Source organism: Stegostoma tigrinum, assembly GCF_030684315.1.
Source record: "Stegostoma tigrinum isolate sSteTig4 chromosome 35 unlocalized genomic scaffold, sSteTig4.hap1 SUPER_35_unloc_1, whole genome shotgun sequence".
Classification (NCBI taxonomy): Eukaryota; Metazoa; Chordata; class Chondrichthyes; order Orectolobiformes; family Stegostomatidae; genus Stegostoma; species Stegostoma tigrinum.
Window position 1 is genome coordinate 1,545,018 of NW_026728047.1, and position 10,705 is coordinate 1,555,722.

Consider the following 10,705-nt stretch of genomic DNA (forward strand, 5'->3'; position numbering starts at 1 on the left):
GAGAAACAGAGGGCGAGAAACAGAGAGCGAGAAACAGAGGGCGAGAAACAGAGGGCGAGAAACAGAGGGGCTGAAACAGAGGGGCTGAAACAGAGGGGCTGAAACAGAGGGGCTGAAACAGAGGGGCTGAAACAGAGAGCGAGAAACAGAGGGCGAGAAACAGAGATCGAGAAACAGAGGGCGAGAAACAGAGGGCGAGAAACAGAGGGCGAGAAACAGAGGTTATGAAACAGAGGGGTGAAACAGAGGGGCTGAAACAGAGGGCGAGAAACAGAGGGCGAGAAACAGAGGGGCTGAAACAGAGGGGCTGAAACAGAGGGGCTGAAACAGAGGGGCTGAAACAGAGGGCGAGAAACAGAGGGGCTGAAACAGAGGGGCTGAAACAGATGGCGAGAAACAGAGGGGCTGAAACAGTGGGCGAGAAACAGAGGGGCTGAAACAGAGGGCGAGAAACAGAGAAAGAGAAACAGAGGGCGAGAAACAGTGGGGCTGAAACAGAGGGGCTGAAACAGTGGGCGAGAAACAGAGGGCGAGAAACAGAGGGCGAGAAACAGAGGGCGAGAAACAGAGGGGCTGAAAGAGAGGGGCTGATACTGAGGGGCTGAAACAGAGGGTCTGAAACAGAGGGCGAGAAACAGAGGGGCTGAAACAGAGGGCGAGAATCAGAGGGGCTGAAACAGAGGGGCTTAAACAGAGGGGCTTTAAAAGAGGGGCTGAAACTGAGGGGCTGAAACTGAGGGCGAGAAACAGAGGGGCTGAAACACAGGGCGAGAAACAGAGGGGCTGAAACCGAGGGCGAGAAACAGAGGGCGAGAAACAGAGGGGCTGAAACAGAGGGGCTGAAACAGAGGAGCTGAAACAGAGGGGCTGAAACAGAGGGGATGAAACAGATGGCGAGAAACAGAGGGGCTGAAACAGAGGGGCTGAAACAGAGGGGCTGAAACAGAGGGGCTGAAACAGAGGGCGAGAAACAGTGGGCCAGAAACAGAGGGCTCGAAACAGAGGGGCTGAAACAGAGGGGCTGAAACAGAGGGCGAGAAACAGAGGGCGAGAAACAGAGAGCGAGAAACAGAGGGCGAGAAACAGAGGGTGAGAAACAGAGGGCGAGAAACAGAGGGGCTGAAACAGAGGGGCTGAAACAGAGGGGATGAAACAGAGGGCGAGAAACAGAGGGCGAGAAACAAAGAGCGAGAAACAGAGGGCGAGAAACAGAGGGCGAGAAACAGAGGGGCTGAAACAGAGGGGCTGAAACAGAGGGGCTGAAACAGAGGGGCTGAAACAGAGGGGCTGAAACAGAGGGGCTGAAACAGAGGGGCTGAAACAGAGGGCGAGAAACAGAGGGCGAGAAACAGAGAGCGAGAAACAGAGGACGAGAAACAGAGGGCGAGAAACAGAGGGGCTGAAACAGAGGGGCTGAAACAGAGGGGCTGAAACAGAGGGGCTGAAACAGAGGGGCTGAAACAGAGAGCGAGAAACAGAGGGCGAGAAACAGAGATCGAGAAACAGAGGGCGAGAAACAGAGATCGAGAAACAGAGGGCGAGAAACAGAGGGCGAGAAACAGAGGGCGAGAAACAGAGGGGCTGAAACAGAGGGGCTGAAACAGAGGGGCTGAAACAGAGGGCGAGAAACAGAGGGCGAGAAACAGAGGGGCTGAAACAGAGGGGCTGAAACAGAGGGGCTGAAACAGAGGGGCTGAAACAAGGGCGAGAAACAGAGGGGCTGAAACAGAGGGGCTGAAACAGATGGCGAGAAACAGAGGGGCTGAAACAGTGGGCGAGAAACAGAGGGGCTGCAACAGAGGGCGAGAAACAGAGAAAGAGAAACAGAGGGCGAGAAACAGTGGGGCTGAAACAGAGGGGCTGAAACAGAGGGGCTGAAACAGAGGGGCTGAAACAGATGGGCTTAAACAGAGGGGCTGAAACAGAGGGGCTGAAACAGTGGGCGAGAAACAGAGGGCGAGAAACAGAGGGCGAGAAACAGAGGGCGAGAAACAGAGGGGCTGAAAGAGAGGGGCTGATACTGAGGGGCTGAAACAGAGGGTCTGAAACAGAGGGCGAGAAACAGAGGGGCTGAAACAGAGGGCGAGAATCAGAGGGGCTGAAACAGAGGGGCTTAAACAGAGGGGCTTTAAAAGAGGGGCTGAAACTGAGGGGCTGAAACAGAGGGGCTGAAACAGAGGGCGAGAAACAGAGGGGCTGAAACACAGGGCGAGAAACAGAGGGGGTGAAACCGAGGGCGAGAAACAGAGGGCGAGAAACAGAGGGGCTGAAACAGAGGGGCTGAAACAGAGGAGCTGAAACAGAGGGGCTGAAACAGAGGGGATGAAACAGATGGCGAGAAACAGAGGGGCTGAAACAGAGGGGCTGAAACAGAGGGGCTGAAACAGAGGGGCTGAAACAGAGGGCGAGAAACAGTGGGCGAGAAACAGAGGGCTCGAAACAGAGGGGCTGAAACAGAGGGGCTGAAACAGAGGGCGAGAAACAGAGGGCGAGAAACAGAGAGCGAGAAACAGAGGGCGAGAAACAGAGGGTGAGAAACAGAGGGCGAGAAACAGAGGGGCTGAAACAGAGGGGCTGAAACAGAGGGGATGAAACAGAGGGCGAGAAACAGAGGGCGAGAAACAAAGAGCGAGAAACAGAGGGCGAGAAACAGAGGGCGAGAAACAGAGGGGCTGAAACAGAGGGGCTGAAACAGAGGGGCTGAAACAGAGGGGCTGAAACAGAGGGCGAGAAACAGAGGGCGAGAAACAGAGAGCGAGAAACAGAGGGCGAGAAACAGAGGGCGAGAAACAGAGGGGCTGAAACAGAGGGGCTGAAACAGAGGGGCTGAAACAGAGGGGCTGAAACAGAGGGGCTGAAACAGAGAGCGAGAAACAGAGGGCGAGAAACAGAGATCGAGAAACAGAGGGCGAGAAACAGAGGGCGAGAAACAGAGGGCGAGAAACAGAGGGGCTGAAACAGAGGGGTTGAAACAGAGGGGCTGAAACAGAGGGGCTGAAACAGAGGGCGAGAAACAGAGGGCGAGAAACAGAGAGCGAGAAACAGAGGGCGAGAAACAGAGGGCGAGAAACAGAGGGGCTGAAACAGAGGGGCTGAAACAGAGGGGCTGAAACTGAGGGCGAGAAACAGAGGGGCTGAAACACAGGGCGAGAAACAGAGGGGCTGAAACCGAGGGCGAGAAACAGAGGGCGAGAAACAGAGGGGCTGAAACAGAGGGGCTGAAACAGAGGAGCTGAAACAGAGGGGCTGAAACAGAGGGGATGAAACAGATGGCGAGAAACAGAGGGGCTGAAACAGAGGGGCTGAAACAGAGGGGCTGAAACAGAGGGGCTGAAACAGAGGGCGAGAAACAGTGGGCCAGAAACAGAGGGCTCGAAACAGAGGGGCTGAAACAGAGGGGCTGAAACAGAGGGCGAGAAACAGAGGGCGAGAAACAGAGAGCGAGAAACAGAGGGCGAGAAACAGAGGGTGAGAAACAGAGGGCGAGAAACAGAGGGGCTGAAACAGAGGGGCTGAAACAGAGGGGATGAAACAGAGGGCGAGAAACAGAGGGCGAGAAACAAAGAGCGAGAAACAGAGGGCGAGAAACAGAGGGCGAGAAACAGAGGGGCTGAAACAGAGGGGCTGAAACAGAGGGGCTGAAACAGAGGGGCTGAAACAGAGGGGCTGAAACAGAGGGGCTGAAACAGAGGGGCTGAAACAGAGGGCGAGAAACAGAGGGCGAGAAACAGAGAGCGAGAAACAGAGGACGAGAAACAGAGGGCGAGAAACAGAGGGGCTGAAACAGAGGGGCTGAAACAGAGGGGCTGAAACAGAGGGGCTGAAACAGAGGGGCTGAAACAGAGAGCGAGAAACAGAGGGCGAGAAACAGAGATCGAGAAACAGAGGGCGAGAAACAGAGATCGAGAAACAGAGGGCGAGAAACAGAGGGCGAGAAACAGAGGGCGAGAAACAGAGGGGCTGAAACAGAGGGGCTGAAACAGAGGGGCTGAAACAGAGGGCGAGAAACAGAGGGCGAGAAACAGAGGGGCTGAAACAGAGGGGCTGAAACAGAGGGGCTGAAACAGAGGGGCTGAAACAAGGGCGAGAAACAGAGGGGCTGAAACAGAGGGGCTGAAACAGATGGCGAGAAACAGAGGGGCTGAAACAGTGGGCGAGAAACAGAGGGGCTGCAACAGAGGGCGAGAAACAGAGAAAGAGAAACAGAGGGCGAGAAACAGTGGGGCTGAAACAGAGGGGCTGAAACAGAGGGGCTGAAACAGAGGGGCTGAAACAGATGGGCTTAAACAGAGGGGCTGAAACAGAGGGGCTGAAACAGTGGGCGAGAAACAGAGGGCGAGAAACAGAGGGCGAGAAACAGAGGGCGAGAAACAGAGGGGCTGAAAGAGAGGGGCTGATACTGAGGGGCTGAAACAGAGGGTCTGAAACAGAGGGCGAGAAACAGAGGGGCTGAAACAGAGGGCGAGAATCAGAGGGGCTGAAACAGAGGGGCTTAAACAGAGGGGCTTTAAAAGAGGGGCTGAAACTGAGGGGCTGAAACAGAGGGGCTGAAACAGAGGGCGAGAAACAGAGGGGCTGAAACACAGGGCGAGAAACAGAGGGGCTGAAACCGAGGGCGAGAAACAGAGGGCGAGAAACAGAGGGGCTGAAACAGAGGGGCTGAAACAGAGGAGCTGAAACAGAGGGGCTGAAACAGAGGGGATGAAACAGATGGCGAGAAACAGAGGGGCTGAAACAGAGGGGCTGAAACAGAGGGGCTGAAACAGAGGGGCTGAAACAGAGGGCGAGAAACAGTGGGCGAGAAACAGAGGGCTCGAAACAGAGGGGCTGAAACAGAGGGGCTGAAACAGAGGGCGAGAAACAGAGGGCGAGAAACAGAGAGCGAGAAACAGAGGGCGAGAAACAGAGGGTGAGAAACAGAGGGCGAGAAACAGAGGGGCTGAAACAGAGGGGCTGAAACAGAGGGGATGAAACAGAGGGCGAGAAACAGAGGGCGAGAAACAAAGAGCGAGAAACAGAGGGCGAGAAACAGAGGGCGAGAAACAGAGGGGCTGAAACAGAGGGGCTGAAACAGAGGGGCTGAAACAGAGGGGCTGAAACAGAGGGCGAGAAACAGAGGGCGAGAAACAGAGAGCGAGAAACAGAGGGCGAGAAACAGAGGGCGAGAAACAGAGGGGCTGAAACAGAGGGGCTGAAACAGAGGGGCTGAAACAGAGGGGCTGAAACAGAGGGGCTGAAACAGAGAGCGAGAAACAGAGGGCGAGAAACAGAGATCGAGAAACAGAGGGCGAGAAACAGAGGGCGAGAAACAGAGGGCGAGAAACAGAGGGGCTGAAACAGAGGGGTTGAAACAGAGGGGCTGAAACAGAGGGGCTGAAACAGAGGGCGAGAAACAGAGGGCGAGAAACAGAGAGCGAGAAACAGAGGGCGAGAAACAGAGGGCGAGAAACAGAGGGGCTGAAACAGAGGGGCTGAAACAGAGGGGCTGAAACAGAGGGGCTGAAACAGAGGGGCTGAAACAGAGAGCGAGAAACAGAGGGCGAGAAACAGAGATCGAGAAACAGAGGGCGAGAAACAGAGGGCGAGAAACAGAGGGCGAGAAACAGAGGGGCTGAAACAGAGGGGCTGAAACAGAGGGGCTGAAACAGAGGGCGAGAAACAGAGGGCGAGAAACAGAGGGGCTGAAACAGAGGGGCTGAAACAGAGGGGCTGAAACAGAGGGGCTGAAACAGAGGGCGAGAAACAGAGGGGCTGAAACAGAGGGGCTGAAACAGATGGCGAGAAACAGAGGGGCTGAAACAGTGGGCGAGAAACAGAGGGGCTGAAACAGAGGGCGAGAAACAGAGAAAGAGAAACAGAGGGCGAGAAACAGTGGGGCTGAAACAGAGGGGCTGAAACAGAGGGGCTGAAACAGAGGGTCTGAAACAGATGGGCTTAAACAGAGGGGCTGAAACAGAGGGGCTGAAACAGTGGGCGAGAAACAGAGTGCGAGAAACAGAGGGCGAGAAACAGAGGGCGAGAAACAGAGGGGCTGAAAGAGAGGGGCTGATACTGAGGGGCTGAAACAGAGGGTCTGAAACAGAGGGCGAGAAACAGAGGGGCTGAAACAGAGGGCGAGAATCAGAGGGGCTGAAACAGAGGGGCTTAAACAGAGGGGCTTTAAAAGAGGGGCTGAAACTGAGGGGCTGAAACAGAGGGGCTGAAACAGAGGGCGAGAAACAGAGGGGCTGAAACACAGGGCGAGAAACAGAGGGGCTGAAACCGAGGGCGAGAAACAGAGGGCGAGAAACAGAGGGGCTGAAACAGAGGGGCTGAAACAGAGGAGCTGAAACAGAGGGGCTGAAACAGAGGGGATGAAAGAGATGGTGAGAAACAGAGGGGCTGAAACAGAGGGGCTGAAACAGAGGGGCTGAAACAGAGGGGCTGAAACAGAGGGCGAGAAACAGAGGGCGAGAAACAGAGAGCGAGAAACAGAGGGCGAGAAACAGAGGGCGAGAAACAGAGGGTCTGAAACAGAGGATCTGAAACAGAGGGGCTGAAACAGAGGGGCTGAAACAGAGGGGCTGCAACAGACGGTGAGAAACAGAGGGGCGGAAACAGAGGGCGAGAAACAGAGGGGCTGAAACTGAGGGCGAGAAACAGAGGGGCTGTAACAGAGGGGCTGAAACAGACGGGCTGAAACAGAGGGTCTGCAACAGAGGGCGAGAAAGAGAGGGGCTGAAAGAGAGGGCGAGAAACAGAGGTGCTGAAACAGAGGGCAACAAACAGAGGGGCTGGAACTGAGGGGCAGAAACAGAGGGGCTGAAACAGAGGGCGAGAAACAGAGGGCGAGAAACAGAGGGGCTGAAACAGAGGGGCTGAAACAGAGGGGCTGAAACAGAGGGCGAGAAACAGAGGGCGAGAAACAGAGGGCGAGAAACAGAGGGCGAGAAACAGAGGGGCTGAAACAGAGGTGCTGAAACAGAGGGGCTGAAACAGAGGGGCTGAAACAGAGGGGCTGAAACAGAGGGGCTGAAACAGAGGGCGAGAAACAGTGGGCGAGAAACAGAGTGGCTGAAACAGAGGGGCTGAAACAAAGGGGCTGAAACAGAGGGGCTGAAACTGAGGGCGAGAAATAGAGGGCGAGAAACAGAGGGCGAGAAACAGAGGGGCTGAAACAGAGGGGCTGAAACAGAGGTGCTGAAACAGAGGGCGAGAAACAGAGGGCGAGAAACAGAGAGCGAGAAACAGAGGGCAAGAAACAGAGGGCGAGAACCAGAGGGCGAGAAACAGAGGGGCTGAAACAGAGGGGCTGAAACAGAGGGCTGAAACAGAGGGCGAGAAACAGAGGGGCTGAAACACAGGGCGAGGAACAGAGGGGCTGAAACCGAGGGCGAGAAACAGAGGGCGAGAAACAGAGGGGCTGAAACAGAGGGGCTGAAACAGAGGAGCTGAAACAGAGGGGCTGAAACAGAGGGGATGAAACAGATGGCGAGAAACAGAGGGGCTGAAACAGAGGGGCTGAAACAGAGGGGCTGAAACAGAGGGGCTGAAACAGAGGGCGAGAAACAGTGTGCGAGAAACAGAGGGCGAGAAACAGAGGGGCTGAAACAGAGGGGCTGAAACAGAGGGGCTGAAACAGAGGGCGAGAAACAGAGGGCGAGAAACAGAGAGCGAGAAACAGAGGGCGAGAAACAGAGGGTGAGAAACAGAGGGCGAGAAACAGAGGGGCTGAAACAGAGGGGCTGAAACAGAGGGGATGAAACAGAGGGGCAAAAACAGAGGGGCTGAAACAGAGGGGCTGAAACAGAGGCCGAGAAACAGAGGGCGAGAAACAAAGAGCGAGAAACAGAGGGCGAGAAACAGAGGGCGAGAAAAAGAGGGGCGTTAACAGAGGGGCTGAAACAGAGGGGCTGAACCTGAGGGCGAGAAACAGAGGGCGAGAAACAGAGGGCGAGAAACAGAGGGGCTGAAACAGAGGGCGAGAAACAGAGGGCGAGAAACAGAGAGCGAGAAACAGAGGGCAAGAAAAATAGGGCGAGAAACAAGGGGCGAGAAACAGAGGGGCTGAAACAGAGGGGCTGAAACAGAGGGGCTGAAACAGAGGGGCTGAAACAGAGGGGCTGAAACAGAGGGCGAGAAACAGAGGGGCTGAAACAGAGGGGCTGAAACAGATGGCGAGAAACAGAGGGGCTGAAACAGTGGGCGAGAAACAGAGGGGCTGAAACAGAGGGCGAGAAACAGTGGGCGAGAAACAGAGGGGCTGAAACAGTGGGGCTGAAACAAAGGGGCTGAAACAGAGGGGCTGAAACTGAGGGCGAGAAATAGAGGGCGAGAAACAGAGGGCGAGAAACAGAGGGGCTGAAACAGAGGGGCTGAAACAGAGGTGCTGAAACAGAGGGCGAGAAACAGAGGGCGAGAAACAGAGAGCGAGAAACAGAGGGCAAGAAACAGAGGGCGAGAACCAGAGGGCGAGAAACAGAGGGGCTGAAACAGAGGGGCTGAAACAGAGGGGCTGAAACAGAGTTGCAGAAACAGAGGGGCTGAAACAGAGGGAGAGAAACAGAGGGCGAGAAAGAGAGAGCGAGAAACAGAGGGCGAGAAACAGAGGGCGAGAAACAGATGGCGAGAATCAGAGGGGCTGAAACAGAGGGGCTGAAACAGAGGGACTGAAACAGAGGGGCTGAAACAGAGGGGCTGAAACATTGGGCGAGAAACAGAGGGGCTGAAACAGAGGGCGAGAAACAGAGGGGCTGAAACAGAGGGCGAGAAACAAAGGGCGAGAAACAGAGGTGCTGAAACAGAGGGGCTGAAACAGAGGGGCTGAAACAGAGGGGCTGAAACAGAGGGTCTGAAACAGAGGGCGAGAAACAGAGGGGCTGAAACAGAGGGGCTGAAACAGATGGCGAGAAACTTAGGGGCTGAAACAGAGGGCGAGATACAGAGGGGCTGAAACAGAGGGGCTGAAACAGAGGGCGAGAAACAGAGGGCGAGAAATAGAGGGGCTTAAACACAGGGGCTGTAACAGAGGGGCTGAAACAGAGGGGCTGAAACAGAGGGGCTGAAACAGAGGGCGAGAAACAGTGGGCGAGAAACAGAGGGGCAGAAACAGAGGGGCTGAAACAAAGGGGCTGAAACAGAGGGGCTGAACCTGAGGGCGAGAAACAGAGGGCGAGAAACAGAGGGGCTGAAACAGAGGTCGAGAAACAAAGGGCGAGAAACAGAGAGCGAGAAACAGAGGGCAAGAAACAGAGGGCGAGAAACAGAGGGCGAGAAACAGAGGGGCTGAAACAGAGGGGCTGAAACAGAGGGGCTGAAACAGAGGGGCTGAAACAGAGGGCGAGAAACAGTGGGCGAGAAACAGAGGGCGAGAAAGAGAGGGGCTGAAACAGAGGGGCTGAACAGGCGGGCTGAAACAGAGGGCGAGAAACAGTGGGCGAGAAACAGAGGGCGAGAAACAGAGGGGCTGAAACAGAGGGCGAGAAACAGATGGGCTGAAACAGAGGGGCTGAAACAGAGGGGCTGAAACAGAGGGCGAGAAACAGAGGGCGAGAAACAGAGAGCTAGAAACAGAGGGCAAGAAACAGAGGGCAAGAAACAGAGGGCGAGAAACAGAGGGGCTGAAACAGAGGGGCTGAAACAGAGGGGCTGAAACAGAGGGGCTGAAAAAGAGGGCGAGAAACAGTGGGCGAGAAACAGAGGGCGAGAAACAGAGGGGCTGAAACAGAGGGGCTGAAACAGAGGGGCTGAAACAGAGGGCGAGAAACAGAGGGCGAGAAACAGAGAGCGAGAAACAGAGGGCGAGAAACAGAGGGCGAGAAACAGAGGGGCTGAAACAGAGGGGCTGAAACAGAGGGGCTGAAACAGAGGGGCTGAAACAGAGGGGCTGAAACAGAGAGCGAGAAACAGAGGGCGAGAAACAGAGATCGAGAAACAGAGGGCGAGAAACAGAGGGCGAGAAACAGAGGGCGAGAAACAGAGGGGCTGAAACAGAGGGGCTGAAACAGAGGGGCTGAAACAGAGGGCGAGAAACAGAGGGCGAGAAACAGAGGGGCTGAAACAGAGGGGCTGAAACAGAGGGGCTGAAACAGAGGGGCTGAAACAGAGGGAGAGACACAGAGGGGCTGAAACAGAGGGGCTGAAACAGATGGCGAGAAACAGAGGGGCTGAAACAGTGGGCGAGAAACAGAGGGGCTGAAACAGAGGGCGAGAAACAGCGAAAGAGAAACAGAGGGCGAGAAACAGTGGGGCTGAAACAGAGGGGCTGAAACAGAGGGGCTGAAACAGATGGGCTTAAACAGAGGGGCTGAAACAGAGGGGCTGAAACAGTGGGCGAGAAACAGAGGGCGAGAAACAGAGGGCGAGAAACAGAGGGCGAGAAACAGAGGGGCTGAAAGAGAGGGGCTGATACTGAGGGGCTGAAACAGAGGGTCTGAAACAGAGGGCGAGAAACAGAGGGGCTGAAACAGAGGGCGAGAATCAGAGGGGCTGAAACAGAGGGGCTTAAACAGAGGGGCTTTAAAAGAGGGGCTGAAACTGAGGGGCTGAAACAGAGGGGCTGAAACAGAGGGCGAGAAACAGAGGGGCTGAAACACAGGGCGAGAAACAGAGGGGCTGAAACCGAGGGCGAGAAACAGAGGGCGAGAAACAGAGGGGCTGAAACAGAGGGGCTGAAACAGAGGAGCTGAAACAGAGGGGCTGAAACAGAGGGGATGAAACAGATGGC